This window comes from Pleurodeles waltl, chromosome 3_1, assembly GCF_031143425.1.
Source record: "Pleurodeles waltl isolate 20211129_DDA chromosome 3_1, aPleWal1.hap1.20221129, whole genome shotgun sequence".
NCBI classification, from domain to species: domain Eukaryota; kingdom Metazoa; phylum Chordata; class Amphibia; order Caudata; family Salamandridae; genus Pleurodeles; species Pleurodeles waltl.
In genome coordinates, this window is record NC_090440.1 from 58,614,064 (window position 1) to 58,633,138 (window position 19,075).

Sequence of the window (19,075 nt, forward strand, 5' to 3'; positions counted from 1 at the left end):
ATAATTGTTTGGATTTTCCCCTGAAGTGGTGCAATCTGTTCCCCACCAACAAGGTGTCCCAGATAAACCACCTTACCCTGCCCTATCTGGCACTTTGAAGCCTTGATAGTGAGGCCTGCCTTTTGCAGGGCCTCCAAAACTTTCCATAGGTGGACCAGGTGATCATCCCAGCTGGAGCTAAAGACAGCTATATCGTCCAAATATGCTGCACTGAAAGCTTCCAGCCCTTGCAGGACTGTGTTCACCAACCTCTGAAAAGTGGCAGGTGCATTTTTCAAACCAAAAGGCATTACAGTAAACTGGTAATGTCCTCCAATGGTAGAAAATGCAGTCTTAGGTTTAGCATCTTCTGACAATTTGATCTGCCAATACCCTGCAGTCAAATCAAAAGTGCTTAGATACTTGGCAGATGCCAGTGTATCTATAAGCTCATCTGCCCTGGGTATAGGGTGAGCATCAGTTTTGGTTACCAAGTTGAGACCTCTATGGTCTACACAAAACCGCATTTCCTTCTTTCCATCTTTAGAATTGGGTTTTGGTACCAGTACCACAGGAGAAGCCCATGGACTGTCAGAGTGCTCAACCACTCCTAGTTCCAACATTTTCTGAACTTCTTGCTTTATGCAGTCCCTGACATGGTCAGGCTGCCTATAGATCTTACTTTTGACAGGTAAACTGTCTCCAGTATCTATAGTGTGCTCACACCAAGAAGTGGTGCCTGGCACAGTAGAGAAGAGTTCTGAAAATTGTCCTAGGAGATTTATGCAATGGTCTTTCTGCTCAGCAGTAAGACAATCTGCCAAAACTACACCTTCCACAAGAGCATCTTGTTCTGTGGAAGAGAAGAGATCAGGTAGAGGATCACTGTCTTCTTCCTGTCCCTCATCAGTTGCCATGAGCAGGGTGAGATCAGCCCTGTCATAGTAGGGTTTCAGGCGGTTGTAATGGAGCACCCTAAGGGGACTCCTGGCAGTGCCTAAGTCAACTAAGTAGGTGACTTCACCCTTCTTTTCAACAATTGTGTGGGGTCCACTCCATTTATCTTGGAGTGCTCTTGGGGCCACAGGCTCCAAGACCCACACTTTCTGCCCTGGTTGGTACTGAACCAAGACAGCCTTCTGATCATGCCATTGCTTCTGGAGCTCTTGGCTGGCCTGAAGGTTTTTACTGGCCTTTTTCATGTACTCAGCCATCCTTGATCTGAGGCCAAGTACATAGTACACAATATCCTGCTTAGGAGCTTTTAAAGGTTGTTCCCAACCCTCCTTTACAAGTGTGAGTGGACCCCTAACAGGGTGTCCAAAAAGAAGTTCAAAGGGGCTGAAGCCCACTCCTTTCTGGGGTACCTCCCTGTAGGCAAAAAGGAGGCATGGTAGAAGGATATCCCATCTCCTGCGGAGTTTTTCAGGGAGACCCATAATCATGCCTTTGAGAGTTTTATTAAATCTCTCCACCAGTCCATTTGTTTGTGGATGATAGGGTGTTGTGAACTTGTACGTTACACCACACTCCTTCCACATGGCTTTTAAGTATGCAGACATGAAATTGCTTCCCCTGTCTGATACTACTTCCTTTGGGAAGCCCACCCTGGAAAATATTCCCAGGAGGGCCTTTGCCACTGCAGGAGCTGTAGTGGTCCTTAAAGGAATAGCTTCAGGATATCTTGTGCCATGGTCCACTACCACCAAGATAAACCTATTGCCTGAAGCAGTAGGAGGGTCAAGGGGGCCAACTATGTCAACCCCTACCCTTTCAAAGGGAACCCCAACCACAGGCAGTGGGATAAGGGGTGCCTTTGGAGTGCCACCTGTCTTGCCACTGGCTTGACAGGTTTCACAGGACTTACAAAATTCCTTTGTGTCCTCAGACATCCTAGGCCAATGAAACAATGGAACCAATCTGTCCCAAGTTTTCATTTGACCCAGGTGCCCAGCTAGGGGAATGTCATGTGCCAGTGTTAGGAGGAACTTTCTGTACTCCTGAGGAATCACTAATCTCCTGGCAGCTCCAGGTTTAGGATCCCTATGCTCAGTGTACAAGAGGTTGTCCTCCCAGTAAACTCTGTGAGAGTCACTGACATCCCCATTAGCCTGTTTGACAGCTTGCTGTCTGAGACCCTCTAATGTGGGACAGGTTTGCTGTGCCACACTCAGCTCCTCTCTGGCAGGCCCCCCTTCACCCAAAAGCTCAGCAGTGTCTGCTTCCAGCTCCTCTGGTGTAGGTTCTGCACAGGGAGGGAATTCTTCTTCCTCAGAAGTTGAATCCACTGTAGAGGGAGGGATAGTAGGAAGTGGTTTGCTTCTACTAGCCCTAGCTTTAGGGAGCACTTGGTCCATTGTTCCAGGATCCAAGCTTCCCTGTCCTTTTTGCTTTTTGGCCTGAGCCCTTGTCAAAGCAAAAATATGCCCTGGGATGCCCAGCATTGCTGCATGGGCCTCCAACTCCACATCTGACCAAGCTGATGTCTCCAAATCATTCCCTAATAGACAGTCTACAGGTAAATCTGAAGCTACCACAACTTTCTTTGGACCAGTTACCCCCCCCAGTTGAGATTTACAACAGCCATGGGGTGGCTTTGTGTTATGTTGTGAGCATCGGTTACTTGGTACTGGTGTCCAAGTATGTGTTGTTCAGGGTGCACCAGTTTCTCAATCACCATTGTGACACTGGCACCTGTGTCCCTGTAGGCCTGGACCTCAGCACCATTTATTAGGGTTAGTTGCTTGTACTTCTCCAAGTTATGGGGGCAAGCAACCAAAGTGGCTAAATCAATAGCCCCTTCAGAGACTAAAGTAGCCTCTGTGGTCTCCCTAATCAGACCAACCCCAACTAAGTTACCAAAAGTGAGCCATGCTACTCCCTTGGATTGGCTATTAGTAGGTTTGCTCCCACCACCACTGCTATTAGTAGGGACACTAGGTGTAGCAGTAGGGGTTGTAGTGGTAGGAGCAGTGGTGCCTTTCTTTGGACAACTGGGATCTGTTGTCCAATGGCCTTTTATTTTACATAAATAGCACCATGGTTTCTTTTCCTTGTTCTGATTAAAGGAGGATTTGGACCCACCACCCCCACCAGAGTGTTTTTGTGGGCCTGATGAAGACTCATTTTTAGATTTGTCCCCACCCTTGTCAGAAGACTTACCATCCTTCTTTTTGTTGCCATCTTTGTCACCCCCTGTATGAACTTTTTCTGTTCACTCTTGTTCTGACCCATTTGTCTGCCTTCTTTCCCAATTCTTGGGGAGAGGTCAGATCAGAGTCCACCAAGTACTGGTGCAACAAATCAGACACACAATTATTAAGAATATGCTCTCTCAGGATCAAGTTATACAGGCTGTCATAATCAGTAACTTTACTGCCATGTAACCACCCCTCCAAGGCCTTCACTGAATGGTCAATGAAATCAACCCAGTCTTGTGAAGACTCCTTTTTGGTCTCTCTGAACTTTATCCTGTACTGTTCAGTGGTTAAGCCATAACCATCCAGGAGTGCATTCTTAAGAACTTGGAAATTATTAGCATCATTTTCTTTCACAGTAAGGAGCCTATCCCTACCTTTTCCACTAAATGATAGCCATAGGATAGCAGCCCACTGCCTTTGAGGGACATCCTGTACAACACAGGCCCTCTCAAGTGCAGCAAACCACTTGTTAATGTCATCCCCCTCCTTATAAGGGGGAACTATCTTGTGCAGATTCCTGGAATCATGCTCTTTTGCAGGATGACTATGGGGAATACTGCTGCTGCCACCATGGGTATCTAAACCCAACTTCTGTCTTTCCTTCTCTAATTCAAAAGACTGTCTATCCAAATCCAGCTGTTGCTTTGTAAGCTTCAGTCTGGTTTGTTCCACCCTCAACTTATTGAGTTCCCTCTCTAACATTCTGTCATCAGGGTTGGTGGGAGTGACATTTCTAGAAACAGAGCTATGATGGGAATGAACAGAAGGAGACCTGTCCTTTACAGAAGCCACCCTAACAGCTTGGTGTACAGAAACATTACTACCAGTATGGTGAGAATAAATGCTTTTGCTATGATGTGAGACAACACTATTTATATGGTGTGGCTCATCATCATTACCATCTATGCTAGATTGTCTAGTAATGGGCAGGCTAGGGAGTTTCTTTCCTGAATCTTTTCCTGGGGGAGTCCCTGAATCAGATTGAGAACTATTAGGTACTTTTTCAACAGATGAGGCACCTATGGCCTTATCCTGTTCTTTAAGCATGTTAAGTAACAGTTCCAAGGAAGGATTCTTCCCTACACTCAAACCTCTCTCTATACAGAGACTCCTTGCACTTTTCCAGCTAAGGTTGTCATATGCAAGTTTGGACAGATCAACATTTTGGCCTGTGCCAGACATTTTTTAGAGAGAGTTAAAGTGATAGAAAAAGAGAAAAAAGTTTTCAGAACTTTTTGGAAAGACAGAAAAAAAACTTTTTAAACTTTTAAGAACTTTTTGAAAGTTTATAAGTACTTTTCAGCACTTAGAAAAGAGTGAAAAGAGGAAATGCAAAACTTTTTGGCTATGTGTATATACACTGACCTTGTTTTGTATATTTTTCTCTTATGAAAAGTACAATGACAAGAGTGGTAAGCAGTCTCAAGCACTTATCCCACCGCTGCCACCAATGTAGGAGGCTGGACTGGCTTGTAGTGAGTACCAAGGGGTACTTGCACCTTGCACCAGGCCCAGTTATCCCTTATTAGTGTATAGGGTGTCTAGCAGCTTAGGCTGATAGATAATGGTAGCTTAGCAGAGCAGCTTAGGCTGAACTAGGAGACGTGTGAAGCTACTACAGTACCACTTAGTGTCATATGCACAATATCATAAGAAAACACAATACACAGTTATACTAAAAATAAAGGTACTTTATTTTTATGACAATATGCCAAAGTATCTTAGAGTGTACCCTCAGTGAGAGGATAGGAAATATACACAAGATATATATACACACTAGCAAAAATATGCAGTATAGTCTTAGAAAACAGTGCAAACAATGTATAGTTACCATAGGATGCAATGAGGAAACATAGGGATAGGGGCAACACAAACCATATACTCCAAAAGTGGAATGCGAACCACGAATGGACCCCAAACCTATGTGACCTTGTAGAGGGTCGCTGGGACTATTAGAAAATAGTGAGAGTTAGAAAAATAACCCTCCCCAAGACCCTGAAAAGTGAGTGCAAAGTGCACTAAAGTTCCCCTAAGGACAAAACAGTCGTGTTAGAGGAATAATGCAGGAAAGACACAAACCAGCAATGCAACAACTGTGGATTTCCAATCTAGGGTACCTGTGGAAGAAGGGGACCAAGTCCAAAAGTCACAAGCAAGTCGGAGATGGGCAGATGCCCAGGAAATGCCAGCTGCGGGTGCACAGAAGCTTCTACTGGACAGAAGAAGCTGAGGTTTCTGCAGGAACAAAAAGGGCTAGAGACTTCCCCTTTGGTGGACAGATTCCACTCGCCGCGGAGAGTTGTGCAGAAGTGTTTTCCTGCCGAAAGAACACCAACAAGCCTTGCTAGTTGCAAATCGTGCGTTTGGCGTTTTTGGACGCTGCTGGAGCCCAGGAGGGACCAGGAGGTCGCAAATTGGACCTGAAGAGAGAGGGGACAACGAGCAAGACAAAGAGCCCTCACTGAAGCAGGTAGCACCCAGAGAAGTGCCAGAAACAGGCACTACGAGGATGCGTGAAATGGTGCTCGCCGAAATTGCACAAAGGAGTCCCACGTCGCCGGAGACCAACTTAGAAAGTCGTGCAATGCAGGTTAGAGTGCCGTGGACCCAGGCTTGGCTGTGCACAAAGGATTTCCGCTGGAAGTGCACAGGGGCCGGAGAAGCTGCAAAGTCGCGGTTCCCAGCAATGCAGCCCAGCGAGGTGAGGCAAGGACTTACCTCCACCAAACTTGGGCTGAAGAGTCACTGGACTGTGGGGGTCACTTGGACAGAGACGCTGGATTCGAGGGACCTCGCTCGTCGTGCTGAGAGGAGACCCAAGGGACCGGTAATTCAGCTTTTTGGTGCCTGCGGTTGCAGGGGGAAGATTCCGTCGACCCACGGGAGATTTCTTCGGAGCTTCTGGTGCACAGAGGATGCAGGCTACCCCCACAGCATGCACAAGCAGGAAAACAGTCGAGAAGGCGGCAGGATCAGCGTTACAGAGTTGCAGTAGTCGTCTTTGCTACTATGTTGCAGGTTTGCAGGCTTCCAGCGCGGTCAGCAGTCGATTCCTTATCAGAAGGTGAAGAGGGAGATGCAGAGGAACTCGGATGAGCTCTTGCATTCGTTATCTAAAGTTTCCCCAGAGACAGAGGCCCTAAATAGCCAGAAAAGAGGGTTTGGCTACCTAGGAGAGAGGATAGGCTAGCAACACCTGAAGGAGCCTATCACAAGGAGTCTCTGACGTCACCTGGTGGCACTGGCCACTCAGAGCAGTCCAGTGTGCCAGCAGCACCTCTGTTTCCAAGATGGCAGAGGTCTGGAGCACACTGGAGGAGCTCTGGACACCTCCCAGGGGAGGTGCAGGTCAGGGGAGTGGTCACTCCCCTTTCCTTTGTCCAGTTTCACACCAGAGCAGGGGCTAAGGGGTCCCTGAACCGGTGTAGACTGGCTTATGCAGAATTGGGCACATCTGTGCCCAAGAAAGCATTTCCAGAGGCTGGGGGAGGCTACTCCTCCCCTGCCTTCACACCATTTTCCAAAGGGAGAGGGTGTCACACCCTCTCTCAGAGGAAGTTCTTTGTTCTGCCATCCTGGGCCAGGCCTGGCTGGACCCCAGGAGGGCAGATGCCTGTCTGAGGGGTTGGCAGCAGCAGCAGCTGCAGTGAAACCCCAGGAAGGGCAGTTTGGCAGTACCAGGGTCTGTGCTACAGACCACTGGGATCATGGGATTGTGCCAACTATGCCAGGATGGCATAGAGGGGGCAATTCCATGATCATAGACATGTTACATGGCCATATTCGGAGTTACCATTGTGAAGCTACATATAGGTAGTGACCTATATGTAGTGCACGCTTGTAATGGTGTCCCCGCACTCACAAAGTTCAGTGAATTGGCTCTGAACAATGTGGGGGCACCTTGGCTAGTGCCAGGGTGCCCACACACTAAGTAACTTTGCACCTAACCTTTACCAGGTAAAGGTTAGACATATAGGTGACTTATAAGTTACTTAAGTGCAGTGTAAAATGGCTGTGAAATAACGTGGACGTTATTTCACTCAGGCTGCAGTGGCAGGCCTGTGTAAGAATTGTTAGAGCTCCCTATGGGTGGCAAAAGAAATGCTGCAGCCCATAGGGATCTCCTGGAACCCCAATACCCTGGGTACCTCAGTACCATATACTAGGGAATTATAAGGGTGTTCCAGTAAGCCAATGTAAATTGGTAAAAATGGTCACTAGCCTGTTAGTGACAATTTGGAAAGAAATGAGAGAGCATAACCACTGAGGTTCTGATTAGCAGAGCCTCAGTGAGACAGTTAGTCACTACACAGGTAACACATTCAGGCACACTTATGAGCACTGGGGCCCTGGGTTACCAGGGTCCCAGTGACACATACAACTAAAACAACATATATACAGTGAAAAATGGGGGTAACATGCCAGGCAAGATGGTACTTTCCTACAGTACATTGTCCATGTTTGCTGAGTCCGTTCTAGTGCAATCTTACATGGTGATCCTACAGAAGGGGTGTGGATAATGCTCCTGACATGCTGGGGTGATGTTACAGACAGTGCAGAGGGACAGGATTTGCCGATTAGTAGGAGAGAGACATTCACTGGCAATGCTGACAAGTTATACAGTGGTTAGCAGAACAGTCATTGAGTATAGTTGTTGTAAGACTGGCATTGACAAAACATAGGACCTTGGTCAAAGTAGGCCATGGTGCAGGGACTAGTGCTTCCGGGTACTCTTCCGTGTGAATGTGATCTGTTCCATTTCTTCTTCTTCTGATGTGTGTGTTGCCTGCTTCGTCCTTGTTGTTGTTGGTTGTGAAGGGGCAACACACACCTCAGTGTTAGAAGACGTGGAGTCAGACATCCCGGTCGCTGCTCCCTGTGAAGGTCTTAAGGGCAGTACTGCAGCAAGGAGGGTCTGCTGGTTTTTGAGAATAGCAGCCACATCACGATGGTAGGCAGCCAGGTCGGCCCTGAGGGAGTCATGATTGCATTCGTGCATGCAGTGGAATGTTTGGGGTGCGAGGTGTTGTGGCAACTCCCTTACTGCAGTGGTGAATTCCTTGACAGTTTCTTGTAGTCCTTGCAGTATGGATGTTAGGGCTTGCATAGCTGCTGCCTGATCTGCAGATGACATCATGCACGAACGCACCCCCTCAAGGCTGGCTGCCATAGTTTGCATCCCCACCCGCACCTCCTTGGCCAGCTCCCGCTGTACTCCAACTACAGTTCTTTCAAAGCTGGTGCCAGTGTCGTCAGAGTCCTCAGCTGTATTGGAGCTGGCAGGTCTTGCAATTGGGGTGGTGGGTGGTTCCTCTACGCTGGCTGCTTGTTCTGTGCTCCTCCTTGTGACTGAAGGTGGGGTCTGGAGGGTTTCAAGGACCTTTTGGATGGTCTCCTGGGGAATGTTTATGGGCTCGTCATCCATGTCATCAGGGAAATCTGGGACAGGCATATCGGCAGGAGATCCATCTTCCTCTGCAATGAAACAGGGTACAATTAGTGTGTCTGTATTGTGACAATTTTGACATGACGTGCCTGCCTTTTGATGAATTCACTTTGTGATCTTGTTTTGTATTGATATCTGCTGTCCTTCAGATGGGCATTGTTATAGGTCTATGGCCCACCTGTGTGTCACATGTATGTTATTGAGTTATCATACTTGTCAGCCTCATCGCCTCTAGGTGTTGCTTTATGCCAAATAGAGAATAGCCACCTTTTTGTCTGACTCGACCCTCCATGTATATCCATTCTCATGGTGAGACCTGTCACTGGCTGTGGGTGTTCTGATGGTCCTGGCAGCACACTTGACTCTCAGGACCTGCCCCAATCCCTGATCGTTCACATTGACTTAATTGTAATTGACATGTAGCATATCCTATGCATGGCAATGTTATGATGTGATATGTATGTTGATATTGTTAATGTGTCCTGCTGATGTTGGGTAATGTGTGTTACATTGGATTGCCCTGATAGTCGTATCAGTGTCCTATTTCCCCCTCTGACTGTGCAGGTGTATTTCAGTGACCAGTTCCATGTGTCCCCTCCTCAATGCTGTTGTCTGAGCATTATGACTTTTGTGATATTGCCTTGTTTGCCAGGCACGGGAAGGACCGTGACATATGCAGCATGGGTGTGTCCTTAGTGCTGTGTCACTCCTATTGTTGTTTACATTGGCTGATGTTTGTGACACCTATGGGCATTGACGTTTGCGTGTACTGGGGCCTTTGTCTTGTTTCAGGAGATTGTTGCAGATGTCATCCTCACCCCCTAATTTAGGTATGTATGTTCCATGGGTAGGTTACTGCCATTGGCTACTTGAGCTGCACACAGATCAGAGGTGGTAGTGTCAACTGTTGTGGCAGTTACATTGCAGTTGTCAGTTTGGCTAGAGGATTGCTAATAAGGCCCTAGTTAATGTAGGAGATATGTTGGCTGACGAGTGCCAGGATGTAAGTTTGACGCAGTTGCCTTCCCTCCTGTCGAAGGCTTTCCCTTTGCTCCATTGTTGGCATGACAGCATGCCCCCAAAGGACTGTTGTTGGTGTAGTGTAATGTTGTGCCCCAGCTTCTTTCTGTGCAGGCCATGCCCCCCTGCCATGCCCCTTTACCCATGCCACTCCATGTATATGATGACTTACATGCAATGTGTAGTAGGTATTTCCCCCCCTGCTTACAGTCAACATTATTGTATTTTAATTCCCCATGCGACTTACCCTGCATGTGTGTTGTCTCGTGGTAGTCTGCGCTCTACTGTCCTTGAATCCCTGTGACAATCTCCTCAGGGATGACGGCTCCGACCATCTCCTCCATGTGGTCCAGGGCCTCCTGGTGTGCTGGACTCCCACCTCCAGTCTGCAGTGCTGCCTTCCTGTTCCTGGCCATTTTTTCCTTTGTCCTGCGTTTGCAGTAATGCCAGCGTTTCTTACACTTGATGACTGTTCTGCGTACTTCAGCCACACTGTTAATCTTGTCAACAATTTGTTGCCATATGGCCTCTCTCCTACTTATTGGCAACTTTGAGGTGATAAACAGTTGGTGCTGGTGTTCCGTCACCTCTTTAACCAGGATTTCCTGCTCCTCTGCACTGAAGCGACACTTTCTTTTCTTTCTATAAATGTCCTGGTTCTTGTATGGATCGTCCTGGCTGGTTCCTGGCCTGCTGTCATCTTCCTGGGGTCTGTAGTGGCATCTGGGATCCATTTTGCCTCTCCTCTGGTGCACTTGCAGTGTTCGCGTTTTTTTTTTACGCTATTGCGTCAAAAAATGGCGCATATCAGGGTTGCGGTGTCGTAAATCGACCCACAGTCATTTCCGCCGCGTTAACGTCATTTTCCTTTACGACTTGATGCCGCGATGTGAGTCAAAAATAATGACTCCCACCTGTTGATTGCGCCGCCGTGCTTCAAAGTATAAATTTGACGCCCGCACAGCACTACGAAATGATGTTAGCCGGCGGTACATTTTTTGACGCAAAACTGCGGCGGCGCAGTTTTGCGTCAAAAAGTATAAATATGGCCCATTGTATTTCACAGTACTGTGAGCATTTCACAACAGTGCTTTGGACTGGACATTCAGTAAGCACTATGTACTACTAAAACATAGATTGGTCTGCTTACTGCGACTTCAAACAGTTCTAACGCAGTAAAGGCTGACACAGTGGCCTCCTATATTGCAAGCACAGTAGTGTGACATCGAGCACTGTGTCCCGCGTGCAGCTCTGTTTGCTCTGCTGTGAAGCACACAATTCCCAGGTGGCTACAGGAAGCTACAAAGTTTGCATGGCACACTGCGAAAGGTCATGCTATGTGATGATGTGTGCCGCCATTTTGAATTAGGGTCTACTAGGTATTTTGGGCCTTATTTATACTTTTTGGTGCAAAACTGCACTAAGGCGGTTTTGCCCCAAAAAGTTTTTCACCGGCTTGCACTATTTTTTAGCACCAGCTGGGCACCATATTTATGGAATGGTGCAAGCCGGTGCAAAGGGTAGGCTAGCTTAAAAAAAAATGACGTTAGGCAGTTTTGAGTCAAAATAAATGATTCTGACCAGATTAACATCATTTTTTTACGCTAAGGGGCATATTTATACTCTGTTTGCACTGAATTAGCATATTTTTTTTTTTACTCTAATTCAGTGCAAAACTAACTCCATATTTATACTTTGGTGCTAGACCCGTCTAGCACCAAATTTATGGAGTTAAAGTCATTTTTTGGAAGTGGAAACCTACCTTGCCTTAATGAGATGCAAGGTAGGCGTTCCAGTGCAAAAAAAATGACTCTATGGCCTTAACACCATATTTATACTCCCATGTAAAAATGGTGCATGGGAGGGAGGAGGGGTCAAAAAATGCAATGGCCATGCCCAGGGGAACCCTGTCCTCTGTGCTGGCCACTGGGGTGGTGGGCATGACTCCTGCCTTTTCTGAGGCAGGAGTCATGTGGCATGGTAGGTTTAGCACTATAAAATGACGCTAATCTGGTTAGAGTCATTTTTTTTTACTCTAACCTGCCTAAAGCCATTTTTTGGTGCTAAACCCTCTTCTTCCATACTGCCAGCCCCACCCGACTAAAGTCATTTTTTAAAACTCTAGCCTACCCTTTGCACCAGCTTGCACCATTCCATAAATATGGTGCCCGGCTGGTGCACAGAAATGGTGCAAGCAGGTGCTAAACTTTTTGGTGCAAAACTGAGTTAGTGCAGTTTTGCAGCAAAAAGTATAAATAAGGGCCAATATTTTGTAAGTTTGCGCCACTTTTGTGTCATAAAATGACGTTAATGCGGTGCAAAAAAAGTTTAAATCAGGGCCTTGGTGCTAGATGGGTCTAGCACCAAAGTATAAATATGGAGTTAGTTTTGCACCGAATAAATGACACTAATTCGGTGCAAACAGAGTATAAATATGCCGCAGAGTATAAATATGCCCCTAAATATGGCGTTAAGGCCATGGAGTCATTTTTTGCACGGGAACCCCTACCTTGCATCTCATTAAGGCAAAGTAGGTCTCCACTTTCAAAAAATGACTTTGGGCCATATTTATACTTTTTGACGCACAACTGCGCCAACGCAGTGGCAGTCCAATCCAGTGGCATGGGAAGCACGGTACACACGTCTGGGCATACCCTTCCCACTTACGGCAACAAAGCAAAAACAACAAGTGATGGACGGAATGCTGAACATTGTCAAACACTCACCCCCAGTCATAGATCTGGGTTTAATCCATTGTTCTTTTGCTCACCATGCCACCCCAGTTTGAACCCAACCATATGCAAATCAGTCTTGACCCTGTTCCTCATGGGAACAGTCCCGACCGAACTGCCAAGCCAGGCCCTCACTGGACCGGAAACAAGCATCCTGGGACCGGTTTCGGGGTTTCACCCCTCATCAGCCAGGCTAGCTTGAATCCAGTGGCATGGGAAGCACGGGACCCATGTCTGGGCATACCCTTCCCACTTAGGGTGACAAAGCAAAAACAACAAGTGATGGACGGAATGCTGAACATTGTCAAACACTCACCCCCAGTCATAGATCTGGGTTTAATCCATCGTTCTTTTGCTCACCATGCCACCCCACTTTGGACCCAGCCATATGCAAATCAATCTTGACCCTGTTCCTCATGGGAACAGTCCAGACCGAACTGCCAAGCCACAACCTCACTGGACTGGAAACAAGCATCCTGGGACCGGTTTCGGGGTATCAGCCCTCATCATCTAGGCTAGCTTGAATCCAGTGGCATGGGAAGCACAGGACCCACATCTGGGCATACCCTTCCCACTTAGGGCAACAAAGCAAAAACAGCAAGTGATGGACGGAATGCTGAACATTGTCAAACACTTACCCCAGTCATAGATCTGGTTTTAATCCATCGTTCTTTTGCTCACCATGCCACCCCAGTTTGGACCCAGCCATATACAAATCAGTCTTGACCCTGTTCCTCATGGGAACAGTCCAGACCGAACTGCCAAGCCAGGTCCTCACTGGACCGGAAACAAGCATCCTGGAACCGGTTTCGGGGTTTCACCCCTCATCAGCCAGGCTAGCTTGAATCCAGTGGCATGGGAAGCACAGGACCCACGTCTGGGCATACCCTTCCCACTTAGGGCGACAAAGCAAAAACAACAAGTGATGGACGGATCAAGTCTGCACAAATCAATAATATATATAAGAGCTTGGGGTCATTCTGTGTTAAACATCTGTGACAAAACATTAAGGGAAAGACGATTTGTACAATGCCACTATTAGGTGTGAGTCTTCAAATTTGTGTTGACTAAGGTTCTCTATAGATAATCATTAGTGAACATGTTCTGAACAAGAGGTTTGTGGACAAGTTAAGCCCCAGATTAGACAAATTTGATAATAAGCCTCAAGGGTACTCAAGTGAAAGAATTGATTCTTTAGGATTTAGAACTTTAATATTCACTGTACGAAAACTGCAAGACTATGAGAAAATTATAAATGTAAAAAAAGGACTGTTAGTGTTGGCATAATATAACCAATGACCTTGAAACCTAATAGACTGGAAACCAGTCTTGGTAATTGATGAGGTAGAAAGTGCTGTGAAGAGTATGTTAGGAACATTTCCTAATGTGTGTATTAGCAGGATTGGTCATTTAACCACTTGTGTGCAGCGTACGTAATTGTTACGTCCCGAGGCACAGTGCTACTGTGCCGAGGATGTAACCATTACATCCTGGCACTGGAGCATGGGGAGAGCTCTAGCGCTCCCCCCATGGGCCATGGGGCAGGGATAGAAGGGGAATCACTTCTCCTTCCAGGAGAACCCCCATCTAATGACGTCAGCACACGATTGCGTGCTGACATCATCAGAGGGTGCTGGTTGCGCTGGAAGCCATTTGCTTCCAGCACATCTTGGAGAAACAGGTGAGTTTCTCCTCCGGCCAGAGGGGGATTCCAAAAAAAGAGGCATCGGGGAAAAGGAAAGGGTTTTCCTTAACCTCAATGTCTCTTTTAGCTTTCCTGTGTTCCGATCGCCACAAAGACACCAGGTATTGTTGTGTTTTTGTTTTATTTTGTGTGTGGGGTCTGCCCCTTGGGCAAGGGTTGCCCCCCCCAAAGAGCGCTCCGAACTGTTGGTCATTTCTGCCCCCCTTGGGGGCAGATCAGCCTGTATTTCTTTTGGGCCTATATGCCCCCCAGGGGGTAGAAGACACTTAGGCACCAGGGATCGCGTGAGTGTGTTTTTTTGTTTGGGGGTGGCCCCTTGGGCAATGGTTGCTCCACATGGGGGCACATTACTAATGGCCATTTCTGCTCCTCTTGGGGGCACTACAGCCTATTTTTTAGGCCCATCCGTCCCAAGTGGGCGCAGAAGCCACAAAGACACCAGGGATGTTTTTTTGTGTGGTTTTTTTTGTGTGTAGGGGCCGCCCCTTGGGCAAGGGTTCTCCCCCAAAGGGAATACTTGACTGTTGGACATTTCTGACCCCCTTGGGGGCAGATAGGCCTAGTTTTTTAGGACCATCTGCCTCTGAGCAGAAACAACTAGACAACAGGGGAGATTTCCAAATGTTTGGTGGCGGGGTGTTAGTCAACTGGCAAAGTATTTGCATTTGTGATTATAACGGTTTATTTCTCCATTTTGTTCTAGTCTAAAGATTTGCTTCCTTTGTGGTGACTCCTTGAGGTTTTGGCAGTTGTTGACCTGCAGTTTGTGTAGTTGCATGTTTTAGGTAAGAAAAGACAATTTACTCCAAACGAGTATTGTTGCCATGAATGAATAACATTTTTGAAGTGGTTTACTAAATGCAGGATTGTGTGCAAAATTGTCCTTAGATTTGTGCACGATGATATTTGTGTGGTCTTATGTCTAATATTCTTTTCTTTTTTTCTTTTTAGTGGGACATAACTGGTGATTGCTGTGGCTGTGCAGAATAGTTGCTTGTGAGTCTAGCTTTTTCAGGCAAGTGAGTGGTATAGTTTTTGAGTTTATAGCTCTTTGTGATAAAGCCACACTTTGTTTATTACTTATCTTACACAGTGCTGGTTGTTGGTGGCGCATTTGTCCAGTTACATTTCGTAGAAAGGATCATGGCTAGCCGCAGGATTACCACTCAGCAGGTTGTTGGTATACTTTTTGTCTTCTCATCATGATTATGAGGCCGACTCTGCATCTGAGGCGAGAGGGAAGTGAGAGATTCTGGCAGTGAATTTTCTGTCCGAGAGGAATCTTCTGATGAAGTCACTTTCAGTGCATATAAAGGGCCTGTTTTAGAGGAGGACACTGATGTGCCAATAGTGCAGTAGCCTGGGGCTGAAAGGTTTCCCATTGGAGACCCAAACTCTGGGTTGCCCCAAACATGGAGCAGCCAGAGTTGTGTGCCTTTACTGGTCTCCCAGAGTGTAGAGTGTATACGGAAAACATTTTGCCTGTCAATTTCTTTCAGTTGTTTCTGGACGATGTCTTATTAGAAGAGATTGTTGAGCAGACCAACTTGAATGTGGAGCAACCATGAGTCATAATCGGTATTTGATTTTTCTTCAGATGCTGCATTTTGTTGACAATTCTTTAGCCTTGCCACGAGATCACCCTGGTTCTGACTGTCTTTTTTGGGATTAGGCATGCCCTTGATAATTTTGTAGATCGTTTTTCAGAGGTCTATGCTCCAGGCAAAGAAATAGCTGTGGACGAGTCTTTGGTCCTGTTCAAGGGCTATTTGGTTTTTAGGCAGTACATTCCTAGCAAGAGGGCATGGTATGGAATTAAACTGTATATGTTGTCTGAAAGTAGTACAGGATATGTTTATAATTTGCGGGTCTACGCTGATAGGGATTCCAGTATTGACCCCCCCTTATTGTCCACCCACTTCTGGAGTTAGTGGGAAAATTGTGTGGGGACTTGGTAAACAGCTGTTTAACAAAGGTCACCATTTGTACGTAGATAACTAGTACACTGGAGTGCCGTTCAAGGAATTTTTCAGACTGTTGTGCTTGTGGCACAATCCGTTCTAACTGGGAAGGCTATCCAAGGGAGCTTGTATGTAAAAAACTTGAGAGGGGACAGTGTAGTGCCTTGTGGCTTGATGAGCTGCTAGCTCTGAAATTTACAGACAGGAGGGATGTCTACATGCTAACTACCATCCATGATGAAAGTACTTCCCCTGTAACTGTTTGGGGTCAGGTGCGCAAACCTGTGTTCATTTTAGATTATAATAAGCACATTGGAGGTGTAGATAGAGTTGATCAGAGGTTGGAATTTTCTACTGCTGTTTAGAAGCCTTACGTTTGGTATGAGAAGTTAGTGATTCATCTTTTCCATTTGTTACATTTTAATGCTTTTGTTGTGTTCAAGGATAGTTCACCAGAGTCAAGGATGACATTTGCGAAATTTCAGGAGTCTATCTTAGCAAGCCTTGTTGTGGTGGAACAGGCAAGAGTTTCTAGAGAAGCAGTGGTGGAGGATGTAGCTAGATTGAAAGATCGCCACTTTGCTGAGCACATTCCTCCCATGCTCAAAAACGACTTTCCTGCTAAGAAATGTAGAGTCTGGGCTCGAAGAGGTATCCAGAGGGAGACTTGTATGTACTGCCCCGATTGTCCTTCAAAGCCTGGGCTGTGTGTGGGTGGCTGTTTCAGGAGTTACCACGCCCCAAATTATTGGTAACTACCATGAGTGTAAACTAAACTGCCTGTTTTATATTTTGATTTGTTCAGTTTCATGGTTGGCATTACTGTCATGTATTTAGTTAGAGCTTTTGTCTTTGTAATTTTATACTTATTTATAATTAGTTAGTGGTTTCTTTGTTGTTTAAAAAACAAAAAAAACGTGATGGCGGTGTGCATGGAGTGGCGCTTGGCTGGCGGTGTGCATGGAGTGGCACTTGGCTGGCGGTGTAAATAGAGACTTTCTGTTGGCCACTGCAACACACTACTAGCCAAACGCCAGTCCAGACACTCCTATCAGCTGGTGTGATTGGTGTCAGGCATGTGGGCGTATGAAAGTGATGAGCACCTGTATGTTGCTCTCTGTTGATGCGAGTGTTGTAATGTGCTGGGCCCGCGGCTGGCGGCATGAATGGTCTTGTGCATGTCATGAATGAAAGGTGTGTGAATGGACTTTAAAGCGGTTGGTGCCTTGTCGCAGCTTTACAGCTCACGAGCTGTGAGTAATTGATTCATTTTTTCGGTCTTTCAGTTACTAATAGCGCATTTCATTTTTGTGAAATCTCAGCTAATGTGGACAGAAAGTTATGAGGGCCTAGGCGCAAACTTCACCAAATAACCAAAAAAGGCTTGGCACAGGAGGGGAAAAGGCCTGACAGAGAAGGGGTTAGATGATGTTCTAATCAGATCTTGCTAAAACATGATGCTTGTCCTAAAGTATATAAAGTGAGAAAGATTTGCAGCGTGCTTAAAGGTGACGTTGAGGAAGAAAGGAAGAAACTGAAGAAGCTGGGTAATAAAAACAGTGTAATCATCTCAATGGATTTCTCCCATTGTTGTAGCAAGATGCAGATTGTGTGTTGACCTACTTCATTTGAATAATAACATCCTCATTGATACTTTTGTGCTGACCCACATATCAGAATTGTTAGCTCTTTTCAAAAATATCAAATGTTGCTCTACATTTGATTTATCAGCCTCAATCAATCAATCAATCAATCAAACATTTGTAAAGCGCGCTACTCACCCGCTAGGGTCTCAAGGCGCTGAGGGGGGGGGGAGGGAAGGACTGCTACAGCTCGAATAACCAGGTCTTTAGGAATTTCCTGAAGGTCAGGAGGTCCTGGGTCTGTCGTAGGTGGGCAGAGAGGGTGTTCCAGGTCTTGGCGGCAAGGTCAGAAAAGGATCTGCCGCCGGCTGTAGTTTGATGGATGCGAGGGCCGGTGGCGAGGGCAAGGTTGGCAGAGCAGAGTTGACGGGTGGGAGTGTGGAAGGTGAGTTGCTCGCTGAGGTACGCCGGGCCTGTGTTGTGAAGAGCTTTGTGAGCATGGATGAGGAGTTTAAAGGTGATCCTCTTGGTGACGGGAAGCCAGTGAAGGTCTCTGAGATGGTCTGAGATGTGGTCGCGCAAGGGATGTTAAGGATGAGGCGTGCAGAGGCGTTCTGTATACGTTGTAGTTTCCTCTGTAGCTTGGCTGTGGTTCCTGCGTAGAGCGTGTTGCCGTAGTCCAGTCTGCTGCTGACGAGGGCGTGAGTGACTGTCCTTCTTGTTTCGGTGGGGATCCATCTGAAGATCTTGTGAAGCATGCCTCATATTATTAGATTTCCTTGCATGAAGATAAAAATAGTTCACAGTATTCATTAACCCTGTTGGGTTTCACCAATACAGGAGGATGCCATTGGATTGTCTTCTGCAGCTGCTGTTTTTCAGTAGTTGATGCACAATATTTATTTGGAAAAATGTCTAATGTGTTTCCAGGACAACATATTAATTAACTGCAAGGTTATGAATGAACATAACGATGTGTTGGAAAAAGTTCTGAGTGAATTGAACTAAAAGGATTTAATCGTGGATTATTCCAAATGGAAATTTGCAGTAGAATCAGTAACCTACTTAGGTCATGTTCTGAGTGGAGAAGGACTTACCCCTAAGCCTAAATTAGTTGCAGTGGTCCAAATGGTACCAGCGCCTATGAGGAAGGATGCTGTAAAGTGCTATTTATGGTTAGCGGAGTACTGTGCAAAGTATGTTACTGTGAAAAGTATGTCAAAAGTTTGCATGTAGTTCATACCCATCAGTTATTAATTAATAAATGTAACTTTGGATGGAGTTGTGAGTGCCAAAGATATTATGAAGAGATAAAAGAAGTGATTGCTAATGCTTCCACACTGCTGCCCTCATTTAGAGTTTGGCAGGAGGCGGAGGCCATCAACCAAACTCTTTTGGATGGAAAACCACCATTCCAGTTTTCTGGCTGCTGGCCCTATTTAAGTTTCC